This window comes from Nomascus leucogenys, chromosome 5, assembly GCF_006542625.1.
Source record: "Nomascus leucogenys isolate Asia chromosome 5, Asia_NLE_v1, whole genome shotgun sequence".
Classification (NCBI taxonomy): Eukaryota; Metazoa; Chordata; class Mammalia; order Primates; family Hylobatidae; genus Nomascus; species Nomascus leucogenys.
Window position 1 is genome coordinate 7,565,555 of NC_044385.1, and position 19,682 is coordinate 7,585,236.

A 19,682-nucleotide genomic window follows, 5' to 3' on the forward strand; every position below is an offset into this window, starting at 1 on the left:
TAGTGTTTTGTCGAGATTTCGATTCCACCAATTATAATGTTGTATTGTAATCATCAATTAACCACTTATTTCACCTGTATTTCCCACTTCATTCTGGGTCTCCCACACAATGTTTGGTGCATAGTTTATAATCATTAAATATTTGCTGAATGAACATATTAATCAGTGAATTAGGTTAGCTCTAAATGGAAAATTACAACTCCTGCCATCGATATGCAGGTAAAAAAGACAGCTGCTCATAGGTTACTTCTGTAATCCCTTCAATGAGACGCAAACTGATAGCAAGGATCACAGTTATTGTCATTGCCACAGTTGAAAGACAATGATATATGTGCACCAGTCTTCACTGCAATCTTTTTAAACACTTTTTAAAACATTTTTGGTATTTAAATAACTTTTTGTTTGTTTGTTTGTTTGTTGTTGTTGTTGAGACAGGGTCTCCCTGTGTTGGTAGGGCTGGTCTCAAACTCCTGGGCTCAAGCAATCCTCCCACCTCAGCCTCCCAAAGTTCTGGGACTGCAGGTGTGAGTCACCATGCCTGGCGAATGTCACTCCTATAACAACAAAGTATTAGAACTGGCTCATGATCAGCCAGGTCCCCAGTTGTGGAGAAAAAGTATTCTCTCTCAGGACCTGAATATCAACACTTGTGGGAGAAGCTTATGTCTGGAGTTGGATTTCACCCCTCTGCTGTAGCTAAGAGATAGATGGACATTTCTGTTAAGTTGAACTATTCCCCAAAACAGAATAAGCATATCCTGCCCAAAGGGAAGTTTATAACATCATGACCATCCCAAGGATTGGGTTTGGGTGCAGAAAATGAACCTGAGAACCATACAGTTTCAGAGCTTCAAAGCTTCTTTAGAGAGAGGTGACCAAATGTTCCAGTTTCTCCAGGATAGCCCCAGTTTATGCCTGTTGTCTTGGTGTAATTTCAAAGGCACCCACTTTCACTCTAGAAAGTTAATTATATGGTCAACCTGCTCAGAAATGATCTAATGCTCACTTTACGTAAGAGATGCTTGTAACCTGGAGCACTGAAGTGACTCACCCAGTCACATAGCTAGTGGGACTGTGTGCCCATTGGCTGTGGGACTTTCACCATTGCAAGTGGTAACAAACCTTTTCTTTTTGCAGAAAACTCAGGAGAAAGCCTTCACCTCCCTATCACGTAATTCTCTAATGACATGAATAAAAACAGAAGGAAACTGCCTTAGAGACATTCACTTTCCTAAGGCTTAAACTATGGAAGGATTTCTTCATTCATAAAGGAAATGCATATGTCTAGAGAAAACATTTCAATCGGAAAAAAGGGTCCAGATTCAGGCCTCAAGAGAGGGTTCATGGATCTCTCGCAGGAAGGAATTCAAAGTGAGTTGCAGAGTACAGTGAGAAGAGAGAGTTTACTGAAATCTACCCAGTTACAGAGCGAGAATGTCCTCAGAAAGCAAGACAAAGAATGCATCATCTTTGTTTTAAACTCTTCTTATATAGGGATCTCTCTATGTAAAAGCTAAGCTATGTCTACATGCGGGTGAGCCGAAAAAATGACATTTATTACTTTGTTGATTTAAAGAAAGTTATCCTTGGCATTTTGGTGCGTAAGTACATCAAAGCATGACTATAGTCACCTTAAAAGCACATATTGTTTTGCAATATCGGGACATCTGGGCATTTTGTTGTCACAGGAGTTTGTCCTTGCAGGCGTTATTAAGCTGCTTCCTTGGTGGTAAACATCTTACGACCGTGGGTCATGACTGTCAAGGAATGTGTCTTGCTAGTTTTAAGATGGAATTGATTTGAAAATGATGTCACCCTGGCTCTCCTATGTCCCTGTTTCCCTAACAATTCCACCATCATACTGGCCTCATCTCAAGCACAACTCAAAATCCTTGATTGTGGGTATACCGAGGGTGGTGAATTTCAGCTTACACTTACGCTGCTGGGTAAAGTCCAGCCAGGATTGTGCCTATTCCTGGCATGGGGATAAGGAGATGGGTGTTGTGGCTACAAGGTCAGCACTAATTTGCTGACATTTGATGAATCTGTACACTGCATTAGACATTAGACATTTATGGACATTTAAAAAAGTATTTGTATAAAACACTTTCCATTCCTTGCTACATAATGTTTTGGATCCTAAAACAACTCAGTACAGAGGTCAAATTTTGGAGTTCAGCAAAAGCTCCAGTAATCTTACGCAATACGTGGGACCTTCACTGACGAAAGAGCTATTGGGTAATCTCATGATGTGATGACCTACCTCTCACGTACCCAATTTGTCACCTCCTTTCTTCCCTCTCTGTCCTACCTTGGTTCAGGCTTTGTCACTTTTTATATGGTTGTCACTTGGCTCCATTCTAATGCATTCTGGAGACCACTCTTCTCTATTCTAATGCGCCCTGGAGACCACTACAATCTCTGTTACTTACTAGATGAAAAATCCTTTAATAATTCTCCATTGTCTATAAGATGAAAGTCAGGCCGGACGTAATGGCTCAAACCTGTAATCCTAGTTCTTTGGGAGGACAAGGCAGGAGCTAAAAAGTTCGAGACCAGCCTAGGCAACAGGGCAAAACCCTGTCTCTACAAAAAATACAAAAATTAGCCAGTGTGGTGGCACACGCCTGTGGTCCCAGCTACTCAGGAGGCTGAGTGGGGGGATCCCTTCACCCTGGGAGTTCAAGGCTGCAGTGAGCCATATTGCATCACTGTGCTCCAGCCTGGGCAACAGAGGAGATCCGTTTTCAAAAGAAAAAAACTGAAGAAATGAATATGTGAAGGAATGAATTAATTCACGACAGAATAAAACTCTTAGCATGGTGCAGTGAAAGCTGGCGTTTATTGTACCTGCCTGTCCTCAAAGCTTTCTCATGGCTCACAGAGTAGGAATGTGACACAGGGCTGGCCAATCAAAATACCTCTTTCCCATTGTCATGTGATTCAACTAGGGTGGTCGTGTGGCTGAAGCCACAGAAATCAGAGCTCCACCCTTGTATTTTTTTTTTTTTTTTTTTTTTTTGAGACAAAATTTTGCTCTTGTTGCCCAGGCTGGAGTGCAATGCTGCAATCTCGGCTCACTGCAACCTCTGCCTCCTGTGTTCAAGCGATTCTCCTGCCTCAGCCTCCCGAGTAGCTGGGATTACAGGCATGTGCCACCATGCCTGGCTAATTTTGTATTTTTAATGAGACGGGGTTTCTCCATGTTGGTCAGGCTGTTCTCGAACTCCCGACCTCAGGTGATCCACCCGCCTCGGCCTCCCAAAGTGCTGGGATTACAGGCGTGAGCCACTGCGCCTGGCCCGCCCTTATATTTTTTGTTTGGAGCTGTACAAGAGGCAATTTTGCCTCTGAAATCACAATAATAGAGGACTATGAAGTTGGGGCTGTCTGGTGAGGTGACTTATACTTATAGTTACAGCACTTTAGGGGCCCAAGGTGGGAGGATCGCTTGAGCTCAGGAGTTTGAGACAAGCCTGGGCAACATAGTGAGACTTTGTCTCAAATAAAATATAGAATAATAAAATATTAAAAATAAAACAAACAAAAAAGTTGGGGCTACAGGCAAAGACTTGCATATTAGAAGAGAATACAAATAAACAAAGGAAAGAAAGTAAAAGAAATAGATGGCAGTTTGGAGTAAGAGAGCCACTGAATCCCTATTACACCCTCTCCCAGGGTTCTCTTGATATCTTGAACTGCCTCAATGTGTGCCAAGCTAAATGATTCTCCCCTCCCCTTACTTTCCTAAAGCTTGAGAGTTTCTGTTTTGTTTTGTTTTCCTGAAGGATGCTAAGTCATTAATTAATTAGTTTTATCTTTACCCACTACAAACTAATGAGTCCTGTTTAACACCACTGCCGTTCTGGTCTTTTCTTAGACACCCTTGTCCACTTTGCAAAATTTCCTCCTGTTACTTCCCAATGTAAAAGCTCTACTGGAACAAACAGGCCTGAGTGTATCCCTGAGTCACCTTCCAGCGCTGCTCTTTGTTCTTTCTTGATCTACCTTCTGGGAATGTTCTTCCACTGTATCCCTTCTATTCCACTAATGACAAAACTACCCATTCTTCAAGACTGAGTTCAAATTTCACTTCCTTCTGAAGACTTTCCAGCTCACTCAAGCCAGAAATAATTACTCTTTATTAAACGCTATAACCAGCATCATTTCTGTCTTTTCTTGTATTTTGGATAATTGTACACAACTGGACTGTTACCCATCCAGAGCCTTTTTCATTTTCTAGAATGTTTAGTAGAGTCCTGTGTACAGCAGTGCTCAATGAATATTTGGTGAGCAAATATCCCTATAGGCATAAGTGACTGGTTTTCCAGGAACCAAACAAATCTTTCCAACATGAAGATCATGAGATACATGACCTACTTCTAGAATCTGTGAAATCTTTTGATAATTCACCCATAAGTGCTACCTTCCCACCTCACACACATGTGCACGCACACACAAATACACTTCCTTTCTGAGGGTAACAGTGTAGGAACCTCACCTCATAAAGAGTATGAGTGGCTCACGCCTGTCATCCCAGCACTTTGGGAGGCCGAGGCTGGCAGATCACCTGAGCTTAAGAGTTCAAGATCAGCCTGAGCAACATGGTGAAACCCTGTCTCTACTAAAAATGCAGAAAATTAGCTGGGCGTGGTGGTGCCTGCCTGTGATCCCAGCTATTTGGGAGGCTGAGGCAAGAGAATCGCTTGAACCTGGGAGACCGAGGTTGCAGTGAGTTGAGATCATGCCACTGCACTCCAGCCTGGGCAACAGAGCGAGACTCTGCCACAGACACACAACAAAAGGAGTACATGTGAATTTAGAAAAACTGGAGGGTTTCCATGGAAAATGTGGAAATTTTTTAGATAGAGAATTGTGCTTAAATATTTAGAGATGTGATAATACACATATAGTTTAGGGGGTTTTACCCGACACTTGGAAACACCAACCCTAAAAGAATGCACTGAGATGGGAGAGATTGTCACTGTGAAGGTGGATATACTTGTTTGCAGGCTTTTCTTACTCCAGGCACATCCATTTGGGAATTTTTTAAATGTGCTTCCAAAAGTCATTTCTGGAATCCTTTGGGGATTGGCTTGGCTTTCCTGTTGTTCAAGTGAATCCACATGGCTGTGACACCTCAGGCAAAATGCGAACTAAACACCATGCTGGCATGTCCACAGAGCCATGAGCTTGAGAGCAGTCTTCTCGCTTTGGTGGTGGGGATAAATTAGGGAAACAGACCATGAGCAGAGAGAAGGCAAGACATTGGACAGGGTAGTTATTACAGCGATCACTTGTTGTTTATAAAGTACATAGGGATAGGAATGAAGCGTGGCAGGCTTTCTGTCACCTAATGTGATATATCTGGAAGGTATGCCATCCAGTTCTCTCTCTCCAAGTTCACGGGGATGCTGACAATGTGTTGTCCCAGACCTACATAAAAGGAAAACCTCTGGCCTTATCCCAAACCCATTGCATACTTTCCCTTTTTTTTAAAAAAAAAAAAAGCATACAAACACATTTTCCAGCAGGGACACTTCAAAGCAATTGCTGATTCATTGATCCATTCATTCAGCAAACAATTATGGAGTGTCTGTTATGTGCCAGACATCATGGTAGGTGTTCAGGAAAATTAATAAAAATAAAATATGATCCCTGCTCTCCAAACTTGCTCAGAGCTTTATAGGAAAGAAATACAAAGGAACACAATAATAATACAACAAAGTAATGATAATATCAATGATGACAGTGGGTAGCAGTTATTAAAAATGTAACACACGCCAGGCATGAGGCTGACTGCATTTATACATTATTTAATAATTTTTTTTTTGAGATGGGACTTCACTCTGTCACCCAGGCTGAAGTACAGTGGTGCAATCTTGGCTCATTGCAACCTCCATCTCCCAGATTAAGCAATTCTCCTGCCTCAGCCTCCCAAGTAGCTGAGATTACAGGCACATGCCACCATGCCTGGCTACCTTTTTTTTTTTTTTTTTTTTTTTTGAGACAAGGTCTCACTCTGTCACCAGGCTGGAGTGCAGTGGCATGATCTCAGCTCACTGCAAGCTCCGCCTCCCAGGTTCACGCCATTCTCCTGCCTCAGCCTCCTGAGTAGCTGGGACTACAGGTGCCCGCCAACACGCCCAGCTCATTTTTTGTATTTTTAGTAGAGACAGGGTTTCACTGTGTTAGCCAGGATGGTCTCGATCTCTTGACCTTGTGATCTGCCCGCCTCGGCCTCCCAAAGTGTTGGGATTACAGGCGTAAGCCACTGCGCCTGGCCCCTGCCCAGCTAATTTTTGTATTTTTAGTAGAGACAGGGTTTCGCCATGTTGGCCAGGCTGGTCCTGAACTGTTAGCCTCAAGTGATCCACCTGCCTCAGCCTCCCAAAGTGCTGAGATTACAGGTTTGAGCCACCACACCCAGCCTACATTATTTAATTATTACAATACACTATGAGTTTTACAGATGTGGAAACTGAGGCTTAGAGAAATTAAACAACTTATTGAAAATTAGAGAGGCAGTTAACTCTAGAACCAGGAAACCTAAGTTTATCTGCCTCTAGAGCTCATGATTTTAACTACTAGTTCAAAGAAAGCACAGAGAAAAGTGGGTATTGACTCCCTGGATCATGAACCGGATCTTGGAAATAAGCGGGAATTTGCCTGTGGAATCAAAAGAAGCTGGGTGGGGTAAATGCCGTGAACCTCCCTCTGAGGAGCCACTTGGGTGGCCAGCGTGGATAGCCACCTAGCATGGCTCAGTCACCACCGTCTCTGAGTAGTGTGAGTCCCTAGGCCAGCACAAGTAGGCCTCTAGTGAAAACACCTTTGCAAAGATTCTAACAGTGAAAGAAGTGTAGCATGGCTGATTCCACCTCGCTTCTAGTCTCACAGGCTGCCTGTCCCTACTCGTTTCTGGGCACAGGCCAAGCTAACCATGGGAAATATTTAGTCCCTAATTTAACTTTAAAGCAATGACGATCATAGTCTCTCCCTAAAACTGATCCCCTCCTTGTTCTGGGACTGATACTGCCTTTCTAAGACTAATGAAAGCCCACAAGATGAGGATTAGCCTGAGTTCTGCTAAAATGGTAGATGTAGCCAAACGATAACCAGTCATGTGCCCTAGCCTGTTTTTCTGTAATCCCTTAGTGCTCCAGAGTCACGTGGCCAGAGGTCATAAGATTTGTGACTTCTCCAATTGTTCCTATAGATAACATCACTATTGTGGAAACTAAGGTTGCTCTTTTGAGATGTTTTTCAGACTTTTGCATTCTAGCAACTGACAGACCCCACCCAGACCTGTGAGTCCTGGCTCAATCAGTCCTGTGGCCCCTATCCAGAGGCTGACTCAGCTCACGGGTTCCCTTTCCATAGCCCTATGATTTCACTCTTTTTTTTTTTTTTTTGAGATGGAATCTCTCCCTGTCACCAAGGCTGGAGTGCAATCTCAGCTGACTGCAACCTCTGCCTCCCAGGTTCAAGCAATTCTCCTGCTTCAGCCTCCCAAGTAGCTGGGATTACAGGACGTGCCACCACGCCCAGCTAATTTTTTTTTATCTTTAGTAGAGATGGGGTTTCATCATGTTGGCCAGACTGGTTTCGAACTCCCGACCTCGTGATCCGCCTGCCTTGGCCCCCCAAAGTGCTGGGATTACAGGCGTGAGCCATGGTGCCCGGCCTTACATTTCTTAGAGTCTGTTAAATTAAGTTTAGTCTAAATCTGCCTCCTTACATATCTTAAGTTCAGCCTAAAGGTTTATCTGTACATGGTGAACTATACCCTAAATGGAGGTGTAAATAGACTATAAGGTACTCTTGTGCCAATCACTGAGTTTCAGCCAGTGAAGGATAGCAAACTGTTCCAACTGAGTTCAAAGACGACAAACGCTGAACTGTAACCAACCCAGCAGTTTCTGCACCTCACTTCCGTTTTTCTGCATGTCCTTTCCTTTTTCTGTCCATAAATCTTCTGTCACATGGCTGCGGTGGAGCCTCTCTGAAGGTATTCTGGCTTGGGGGTTGCCTGACTCTCAAATTGTTCTTTGCTCAATTAAACTCTGTTAAACTTAATTTGTCTAAGATTTTTCTTTTAAAAAGCCCCATAGACCAGATTATTGGCTACAGCTCTCTTGATAATCCTATTCCTCAATATGTAGACTGAAGAATGGGGCAGGCTACTTTGCAAATTTACTTAGATATGGCCAGGCATGTTGGTTCATGCCTATAATCCCAGCACTTTGGGAGGCCAAGGCAGGCGGATCACTTGAGGCCGGGAGTTAGAGACCAGCCTGGTCAACATGGTAAAACCCCATCTCTACCAAAAGCACAAAAATGAGCATGGCATGGTGGCATGTGCCTATAATCCCGGCTACTCAGGAGGCTGAGGCACGAGAATCACTTGAACCCGGAAGGGTGGTTGGAGGTTGTAGTGAGCTGAGATTGCACCACTGCACTCTAGCACTCCAGCACTCCAGCCTGGGCCACAGAGTGAGACTCCATCTCAAAAAAAAAAAAAAAAAAAGACATTTACTAAGGTAGGCTGGCTCTGGACTCACTGCCTATGGGTTAGCCCTGCTTCACACACGCAAAAAAGAAATGTACTTACTTAGGAGTTTGTGGAACACACACAAAGCTTTACATTATCTCTATAGCCAAAGTGACAGAATCATTTTGGAGCGATTCATCTTGTGTCTTTACGAAGACCTTTAATTCTCTATATCTCATCAACTTTAGGCCCTCAAACTGACTCTGTCTTTAGTTTCCAATCCTTTGTGAAAGCTCACTTCTTTTAAAAACTCTTCCATAGTACTGAGCAAGGGAATCCCTCTCCAAAAGAATGGCTTCCTTATTCATAATATGAAGGAAAAGATAAAGGAAAGAAAAAGCAGAAAAATGTAGGTTTGCAAAAATATCCATGCTTTACTTCAGATATTTTATTCAACATTTGTTGGTTTCAAAAAAAAAATTTTTTTTTTTACTGTCACCCAGGCTGGGGTACGGTGGCACGATCTTGGCTCACTGAACCTCTGCCTCCCGGGTTCAGAGGATTCTCATGTCTCAGCCTCCTGAGTAGCTGGGATTACAGGTGAGTGCCACCATGCCCGGCTAATTTTTTTTGTATTTTTAGTAGCAACAGGGTTTCACTATGTTGGCCAGGCTGGTCTAGAACTCCTGGCCTCAAGTGATCTGCCTGGCTTGGCATCCCAAAGTGCTGAGATTACAGGTGTGAGCCACCACACCTGGCCATCATAAATCTTACTGATGGACCGGTTTATCTCATACATTTGACAATCAAATAATAATAAAAAAAAGTATGTGACAAGCTTTGAAAAAAAAAAAAAACCATACAAATACTAGGTGTATTCATCTTCTCTTGCTGTATAAGAAAGTGCCACACACCTGGGCAGGGTGGCTTGTGCCTGTAAACCCAGCTACTCTGGAGGACAAGGCTGGAGGATCAGTTGGGACCAAGAGTTCAAGATCAGCCTGAGAAACATAGCAAGATACCTCCGTCTCTTAAAAAAAAAAAAATTGAAAAAAATTGAAAAAATTAGCTGGGCATGGTGACAGGCACCTGTAGTCCTAACTACTCAGGAGGCTGAGGCAAGAGGACTGCTTGAGGCCAGGAGTCTGAGACCAGCCTAGCAACATAGTGAGACCCCCATCTCTACCAAAAAAATTAAAAATTAGCCAGGCGTGGTGGTGCATGCCTATCAACTACTCAGGAAGCTGAGGTAAAAGGATTACTTGAGCTCAGGCATTGGAGGCTGTAGTGACCTATGATTGTGCCACTGCACTCCAGCCTGGGCAATAGAGAGAGATCCTGTCTCTAAAAAAAAAAAAAAAAAGAAAAAAAAAGGTATCACCAATTTAGCAGCTGAAAATGATGCTCATAATATTAGCTCCTAGTTCTGTAGGTCCAGAGAGGCTCAGCAGGGTCCTAGGCATAGGATAGCCAAAGGCAAAGATCAAGATGTTGGCTGGGGTTAGTTGTTATCTGGAGACTGGGGAAGAAACCATTCCAAGTTCAGCCTGGTTTTGGTAGAATTTGAGTTCTTGCAATCGATGTGCCGAAGTGCTTTTTTCCTTGGTAGCTGTCGGTAAGGGCTGTTCTTGGTTCCTCAAACTTGCTTACATTTCTTCTCAGCAGCCTTTGCCATCTTCAAAGTCAGCCATGGAGCACGGAGTCCTTCTCACTTCCTCAGTCTCTGTGATTTCCTCTTCGGCCCTCTTTTCTGCCCCCTTCTTCTATCAGCCAGAGAAAGTTCTCTGCTTTTCACGGTCCATTTGCTTAGATCAGGCCCACCGGAAAACCTTCCTCTCTTAAGGTAAACTGTGTCCTACAGAGCTGTATATAAGAATTTAATAATGCGAGTGGTAGCTTCCTGGATTCACAGACTCCAGAGATTAGGATATGGAATCTTGGGGGGCTGTTTTTAGAATTCTGCCTACCACATTAAGGTGTCAGTAAATAAAAGTACAGAATTTCCAGTTAAATATTAATTTCAAGAAAAACAACAACTATATATATTTTTTTTAGCCTGAGTACGTCTCATGCAATATTTGGGACATACATAAACATTTTTATTGTTTACCTGAAATTCAAATTTAACTGGCCATTCTATATTTTTACCTGACAACTCTAATAAATACAACCCACTGTTATCACATTTCTTTGCTTTAGTATGCCAGAAATGCTAATTTCCACATGTGCAGAGATAATCATTTAATAATATTACATGTTCTAATGAATCCACTTTCACACAGAAACTAGTTTATATCTACTAATTCAAAAGTATTATTATTATTGAGATAAAGTCTCACTGTTGCTATTTTTATTATTATTGAGATAAAGTCTCACTCTGTTGCTATTATTATTATTGAGATAAAGTCTCACTCTGTTGCCCAGGCTGGAGTGCAGTGGCATGATCTTGACTTACTGCAACCTGCTTCCCAGGTTCAAGCAATTCTCCTGCCTCAGCCTCCTGAGTAGCTGGGATTACAGGCATGTGCCACCACACCTGGCTAATTTTTGTATTTTTAGTAGTGACGGGGTTTCACCATGTTGACCAGGCTGGTCTCAAACTCCTGGCCTCAAGTGATCCACTCACCTCAGCCTCCCAAAGTACTGGGATTACAGGCATGAGCCACCACGCCTGGCCAAAATTATTATATTTAAATGTAAAGGGAAGAAAATGGAACACTTTTGAATGCCCATTATGTACCAAGCACCAAACTAGGCATGTAAAGAGGGGAAGGAAAAGGAGAGAGAGAGAGAGAATATGAATTATGGGCAAATATTTTACTTTTTTTTTTTTTTTATTTAGACAGAGTTTCGCTCTTTTTGCCCAAGCCGGAGTGCAGTGGCGCAATCTCAGTTCACTGCAACCCTGCCTCCTGGGTTCAAGTAATTCTCCTGCCTCAGCCTCCTGAGTAGCTGGGATTAGAGATATGTGCCACCACGCCCGGCTAATTTTATATTTTTAGTAGGGTTTCTCCATGTTGGTCAGGCTGGTCATGAACTCCCGACCTCAGGTAATCTGCCCGCCTCGGCCTCCCAAAGCGTTGGGATTACAGGCGTGAGCCACTGTGTCCGGCCTAAATATTCTACCTTTTGCCTCACGATAGAACGAGCACAGAAAAACCATATCGGTCAGATACTCTATCTCCTTTTCAAAAACTGTTTTAATCATGTCTTTTTTTTTGTTTTTATTTTTTGTGCAGATGGGGGCCTCACTGTGTTGCCCAGGCTGGTCTCGAACTCCTGGCCTCCAGCAATCCTTTTTTGTATGTTTGATGCTTTGACATCTTGGGGCCTTACTGATCCTGGAGAGAGGACTCCTCTCAGAGCTAGCAAATTCCTAGAGGTAGGAAACAATGTGCCTTGCAGCATACCTCACATGTGCAAACCAGCCAAGCCAGAGCCCAAACTCCAACCGCCTCCTTCCTCGGGCTCTCTCAAAGCTCTCACACTCAGGGCCACTATCCACCATGTGTCCTGTTTACCTCAGGACCAGTTACCAAAACTAGGGGCATCACCCCCAACCCCAAGGCCCACTGAAATTATTCAAACCAGCTGAACCTGAACCTGCTCCGCCTACTTACCCTGCCCAGCCTGTTCCTTCCTGCAGAACCACAGAAAAGACTCTTGCCCCTGATTACCCCTCGCTCCCTCTGTGTCCCGACAGACCCCAGTGCTTCCCCGTGTGGCCCTGTGTGGCCTGCTGTAGCCCCTGTTTCCAGGGATCTGTGAGTACAAATAACTTCTTCCCTCATGACAGTCGTTTCCAGTCTGCGTGCCTTACCTGATTCAGACACATTTCAGGTATCCCTGAAACACCTTTAATGAAGTACCTAATTTATGCTTATGGCTTTGAAAATCACTGGGCAGTAGGAGGGATTGAGAACACAAGGATAAATAAGACTCAAGCCTGGCTGTCAAATTTTTCAGCATTCTGGTCGGAGGGTGTACTTCTGTCCATGTATAGCCCCAGGAAGTAAACGGTTTAGGTAGGGAGAGAGAAGTGCTGAGACTGTATATTTCATGCTGCAAGTTTCCAGGCGGAAGCCCTGGTCCTTGAAGCAATGCCTTGATATTATCTTCCCTCCTCATCGCTTCCTTCTCACCCAGAAGCTGGAGACTGAACATCAGGCCTTCTGGAACACTGTCAAGTCTTTGCAACAGCAGGTCTCAGGGGTTTTTTCATTAGAACCCATGGGAGAGGAATATAATAGTACATAGTGACTGTGTGCACATATACAAATACATAATCATATACAAATAGGAAACAAAAGCTTCCACAGCAAAATTTACCCTTACACACTTTTTCTTTTTGAGACAGTCTCCCTCTGTTGCCCAGGCTGGAGTGCAGTGGTGCAATCTCGGCTCACTGCAACCTCTGCCTCCTGGGTTTAAGTGATTCTCCAGCTTCAGCCTCCCGAGTAGCAGGGATTACAGGCGCCCGCCACCATGTCCAGTTAATTTTTGTATTTTTAATAGAGACAGGGTTTCACCGTGTTGGCCAGGCTGGTCTTGAACTCCTGACCTCAGATGATCCACCTGCCTCGGCCTCCCAAAGTGCTGAGATTACAAGCGTGGGCCACCGCGCGTGGCCCCCTTACACACTTTGATATTTTCTCCTTGCTTATCCTTTCTTTTGTTCTATTTTGTCTGCTTTCTTATTTTTAATCTTGCTGGTCCTAATCCACCAAATTGATTTCATGATTTACTAAGGGGTCAGGGAATAGAGTTTGAAAAACATTGCTCTGAACATTGTGGATGAGAGAAAAATGGTGGCTGCAGTTTTCTCTCTGAGCTAGTGAACAGATGAACGATCCCAATTAGGAAAACAAAATTTTCAGAGTTTGAGGCCCAGCTATAAATTTTTCTATCCTTTATTCATTGCCATCTTCCTTTACTAGCTCTCAAACAGAACTACCGTTTTGAAGTTTTGTCCAAATGGTAAGCTCCAGCCAGAATTTTCGTTTTAAGATGGAATAAACGTGTGTAGGACTTTTTAGATTGATGACCTGGGAGAGGTTTGGGGGATCATGTATAGAAACTTTCAGGTTTTAACTATGTTTTGTAATGTGTTTTGGAATGCTTTGTAAAGCATGTACCCATAACCTACCCGTAATGTAGGTTATGGGTACATGCTTACTAATTGTACTGTTCTCCATACTTTTTATATGCCAGAATTGTTTCATAATGATAAAAAAAGAATGGCAAAAATGGGAAAGAAATATCAAACACATTCATATAATAAGGATGAGCTAGGAAAGGCGATGAGCCATCTGAAAAATAATTTTAGGCCTGGCGCAGTGGCTCATGCTTGTAATCCCAGCACTTTGGGAGGCCAAGGGGGAAGGGGGGGCGCAGATCACCTGAGGTCAGGAGTTCGAGACCAGCCTGATCAACATCGTGAAACCCCTTCTCTGATAAAAATAGAAAAAAAATAGCCAGGTGTGGTGGTGGGTGCCGTTAATCACAGGTACTCAGGAGGCTGAGGCAGGAGAATCACTTGAACCCAGGACGCAGAGGTTGCAGTGAGTCAAGATCACTACACTCCAGCCTGGGTGACAGAGTGACATTCTGTCTCAAAAAAAAAAAAAAAAAAAAAAAAAAAGAATTTTATGGCTGGGCATGGTGGTTTACACCTCTAATCCCAGCACTTTGGGAGACTGAGGTGGGAGAACCGCTTGAGCACAGGAGTTCATTCGAGACCAGCCTGGGCAATCAGTGAGATCTTATCTCTAGAAAAAAAATTTTTTTTTAATTAGTCAGTTGTGACTGTGCATTCCTGTGGTCCCAGCTACTTGGGAGGCTGAGGTGGGAGGATTGCTTGAGCCTGGGAAGTGGCGGTTGCCGTGAGCTGAGATTGTGCCATTTTACTCCAGCCTGGGAGACAGTGAGACTTTGTCTCAAAAAAAAAAAAATTAATTATTTATTTGTTTTCTAAGTTTAGATTCGGGGGTACGTAGGTTTATTACATGAGTCTATAGCTTGATGTTGAAGTTTGGGCTTCTAATGACCCAGTCACCCAAGTAGTAAACGTAGTACCTGATAGGTAGTTTGCAAAAGAATTTTATATATGACATATCAAGTTGAAAACTTAAGACCAAAATTCCAGTTGCTTGGTGGGAACCAAAAGCTAATTCTCAGTTACTTTTCCCATGTTCATTCGTATCCTCCTCCAAGAAGTATACTAATGATAATAGCCAACATTTATTGAGTACATATTCTGTCTCAGACTACACAACTAGTGTCACCTACATCTTTTCACTTAATCCTCACAATAACCTCCAGGAGAAGACTCTGTTACTATCCTCACTATAGAGGTAAGAAAAACAGTATTAGGATGGCTAGGTAACTTGCAAAACGTTATACACCTAGTAAGAACAGGCGGAGCCAGAAATCAAAATCAAATTCCCTTAACCTCTAAGATCTACTGCCTCACAGAAGACAATGAAGAAAGAAGTGTATGTTAGTCCATTTTCACGTGGCTGATAAAGGCATACCCGAGACTGGGTAATTTATAAAGGAAAAGAAGTTTAATGGACTCACAGTTCCACGTGGCTGGGAGGCCTCACAATCATGGCGGAAGGTAAAAGGCACATCTTAACGTGGTGGCAGACAAGAGAGAATGAGAGCCAAGTGGAAGGACTTTCCTTTTATAAAACCGTCAGACCCTTTTTTCAGGCGGCCAGGAAGATGGCGGCCATTCAGACAGAGGGTGCCTGCTAAGAGCAGCCGACCATCTTTCAAAACAAGGAGAGGGTCCTGCTGGGAGAAACTGGCAGGAGAAGTCCCCGCTGCACTACAAGAACATCGGTCTGGGCTTCAAGAGGCTATTGAGGGTGCCTACATTGACAAGAAATGCCCCTTCACTGGGAATGTCTCCATTTGAGGGCGCGCCATCTCTGGCATGTGACCAAGATGGAGATGCAGAGGATCATTGTCATCTGCTGAGACTGCACTACATCTGCAAGTACAACCACTTCGAAAAGGGCCACAAGAACATGTCTGTACCGCTGTCCCTCTGCTTCAGGGATGTCCAGATCGGTGACATCATCACAGTGGGCGAGTGCCCGCCCCTGAGCAAGATGGTGCACTTCGATGTACTCAAGGTCACCAAGGCCACCAGCACCAAGAAGCAGTTCCAGGAGCTCTGAGGCTGGACATCGGCCTGCTCCCCACAATGAAATAAAGTTATTTTCTCATTCCCAGGAAAAAAAACAAACACAACATTCCCAGGAAAACAAACAAACAAACATCAGATCTCATGAGACTTACTACCATGAGGTCAGTATGGGGGAACCACCCCCATGATTCAATTATCTCCCACTGGGGCCCTCCTATAACACGAGGGTATTAGGTGAGCTGTAATTCAAGATGAGATTTGGGTGGGGGCACAGCCAAACCATATCAAAGTGATGCACTGTTTAATTTAATCCCTTGTAGTAACAGATCACCTGTTTAGAATGAATGCATTAGAGCAACAGAATCTTTTACCTCCCGTCATTAAGACTTAAGACAGAGATGGCTGTGTTTATAGCTATTGGAAACTTAATGAGGGAGAGAGTCCAGCAAACAGTCTTTGGGGAAATCTGGCATCTTCGAGGCAATCTGTAAGACAGAGAAAGTTTATTAATAAGCCACATATGGCCACCGTTGCCACATCAGGGAGGCATATGTGTGGTACAGGCGGCTGTGATAGCAGCCGTGAGGCCTGGAGAATTCCAGTCCCAGGTTTTATGAGGAGTTAGTGGAGATTTGAAGCAAGCACACAGTAGCAAGCAGTCCCCTTGGGACAGCCCCACCCTTTTGTGTCGTTGTTGTATTTTTCAATCTCTCTTGTAAAACTGCCTATGTTTCTGCCTTTCAGCCCCAGGGAAATAACAGCTCTATTGAATAAAGTATCCAATCACCAGAAGCTGTAAGAATCATTCTCATATACGAAGAGGCGTGCAAACTTAGAATGACATGCGGAAGTGGTGCTGAGGAATGGGGGCAGGGTGGGGGGAAGTGGATAAGAATGTTGGGTTAGAACTCAGCGGAATCCCTTACCACTCATTAGCTATGTAAACCTAAGCAAGCAGCCTTAGGTGTTGCGGTGGCTCACACCTGTAATCCCAGCACTTTGGGAGGCCAACGCAGGCAAATCACCTGAGGTCAGGCGTTCAAGACCAGCTTGGCCAACATGGTGAAAACTTGTCTCCACTAAAAATACAAAAATTTGGATGTGGTGGCGTGTGCCTGTAATCCCAGCTACTCAGGAGGCTGAGGTAAGAGAATCGCTTGAGCCCGGGAGGTGGAGTTTGCAGTGAGCTGAGATCATGCCACTGCACTCCAGCCTGGGTGACAGAGCAAGACTCTGTCTCAGAAAACAAACAAACAAACAAACATACAAACAAACAAACGGCCGGGCGCGGTGGCTTACGCTTGTAATCCCAGCACTTTGGGAGGCCGAGGCGGGCGGATCACGAGGTCAGGAGATCGAAACCACGGTGAAACCCCGTCTCTACTAAAAATACAAAAAATTAGCCGGGCATGGTGGCGGGCGCCTGTAGTCCCAGCTACTCAGAGAGGCTGAGGCAGGAGAATGGTGTGAACCCGGGAGGCGGAGCTTGCAGTGAGCCGAGATCGCGCCACTGCACTCCAGCCTGGGTGACAGAGCGAGACTCTGTCTCAAAACAAACAAACAAACAACGAAACTAACTAAACCTAAGCAAATCTGGGTTTCACCACTCTGAGTTTCTGAGTTTTTCCTCCAATGGAAACTTTTCTCTTAGTCCTCTAACATGCTTCAAAATTTGCCTTCTTAAAGAATAAAATATAAACAGCGTGACTTTTCTTGGTCAAAAACATCTGCCATGGGTCCGGACATGGTGGCTCATGCCTGTAATCCTAGCACTTTGGGAGGCCAAGTCAGGTGGATCACTTTAGGTCAGGAGCTTGAGACCAGCCTGGCCAACATGGTGAAAACCCATCTCTACTAAAAATATAAAAATTAGCCAGGTATGGTGGTGGGCACCTCTAATCCCAGCTACTCAGGAGGCTGAGGTAGGAGAATCACTTGAACCTGGGAGGCAGAGTCTGCAGTGAGCCGAGATCACGCCATTGCACTCCAGCCTGGGTAACAGAGCGAGACTCTGTCTCAAAAAACAAAAACAAAAACAAACAACAACAACAACAAACACACCTGTCATGGGACAAACTCCAAAAAGTTTGTATATTGACATCCTCACCCCCAGTACCCCAGAATAGACCATACTGGGGTATTGGGTCTTTAAAGAGGTAATGAGGTTACAATGAGGTCACTAGGGTTCTAATCCAATATGACTGATGTCTTTACATGAAAAGGGGATTAGAACACAGACAGATACAGAAGAAAAGACCATGCGAGGACACAGGAAGCAGATGGCCACCTACAAGCCAAGGAGAGAGGCCTCAGAAGGAACCAACCCTGCTGACACCGTGATCTCAGATTTTAGCCTCCAGAATTGTGAAAAAGTAAATTTCTGTTGCTGAAGCCACTCAGCTATGGTATTTTGTTATGGCAGCCCCAGCAAACTAATACAACTAATACAACACCTTACCAAATTAAGATAAAACATACACAACACCAAATTAAGAAATTGGTGCTTAAAGCTGGGTGTGGTGGCCCATGCCTGTAATCCCAGCACTTTGGGAGGCCGAGGCGGGTTGATCATGAGGTCAGGAGTTCAAGACCAGCCTGGCCAACATAGCGAAACCCCGTCTCTACTAAAAATACAAAAATTAGCCAGGCGTGGCGGCAGCTGCCTGTAATCCCAGCTACTCGGGAGGCTGAGGCAGGAGAATCGCTTTACCTGGGAGGCAGAGGTAGCAGTGAGCCGAGATCATGCCACTGCACTCCAGCCTGGGAGACAGAGCAAGACTATCTCTCAAAAAAAGAAAAGAAATTGGTGCTTAATCAGGGATGCTTGCTTAAAAAGGGATGGAACAAAATTGATAAGAGCAACAACTCCTTGGTATGTTGCAAGGTGCCAAGTACCGAGCTGAGCACTCGGCATGGATTGAATCATTTCACCCTCATAGTAAATCCTACAGACAGTATTGTTATTCTCACTTTACAAATGAGAAAACAGAGAATCAAAGAGCTCGTGGCACTTGCTTGGAATCACATAGCTAATCAGTGGCAGAGCTGAGATGGAAATCCACAGGCTGGGGCTGGCCGCAGTGGCTCACGCCTGTAATCTCAGCACTTTGGGAGGCTGAGGAGGGCAGATCACCTGAGGTCAAGAGTTCCAGATCAGCCTGGCCAACATGGTGAAACCCTGTCTCTACTAAAAATATAAAACATTAGCTTGGCATGGTGGCGGGCGCCTGTAATCACAACTACTTGGGAGGCTAAGGAAGGAGAATCGCTTGAACCTGGGAGGCAGAGGTTGCAGTGAACTGAGATTGTGCCTCTGCTCTCCAACCTGGGCAGCAAGAGTGAAGCTCCGTCTCAAACAAACAAACAAACAAACAACAACAACAAAGAAATCCACAGGCTGTGCTCCTAATCCTTAGGATATTCTATACATTCTTCAAGAAAAGGATGCAACCTTTGCAAAAGGACAGGCTACCCCCAGTGCTTCTCTTCCTTCTTACTCTTCATTTCTTACCTATTCAACCTGCTTTTTCATCTTCCCACCTTGCTAAAACTGCTCTCTCATGCGTCAAATGTAACCTCTTAGTTCCAAAACATTGACTAGGTCAATTGGCATTTGGTATACCCTTCTACGTCCCCCCAAATCAGTATTCCAAGGGATGAAAGGATGCAAACTGGAATTTCCAGGATCCTTTATCATTACAGTTCTTGGTACAATTTAGGAAATTCTGTCTCTGATTTTGTTGTCTTTATCTTATTTGTCGGGTTTACTTTTTCCTTCCAGCCCTTAAACATTATCACCCAAGTCTCTGGCTTCGATTATCTTCTTTTTTCCCACATGTTGTCTTTCTTGAGTTCATCTCCCAGGACAACATGCACAGATTTTAAGTAGGTAGCTCTCAGTGTCACCCAAGCCCCGACTCACATGTTTTATATCTGCTGGGACCTCTTCTCTCTGCCCTGCTGTCACCTGAGACCCAACGGAACTCCACACCTACCTTCACCCACTCCATCTTGACCCTCTCACCAATGCTG

General features: G+C 44.2%; 1 pseudogene; it reads left to right on the forward strand.

Annotated features, from left to right (window-relative positions):
• Positions 1-15,220: 15,220 nt before the first annotated feature.
• On the forward strand, positions 15,221-15,681 carry LOC100601862 (annotated as a pseudogene).
• The last annotated feature ends 4,001 nt before the right edge of the window (positions 15,682-19,682 follow it).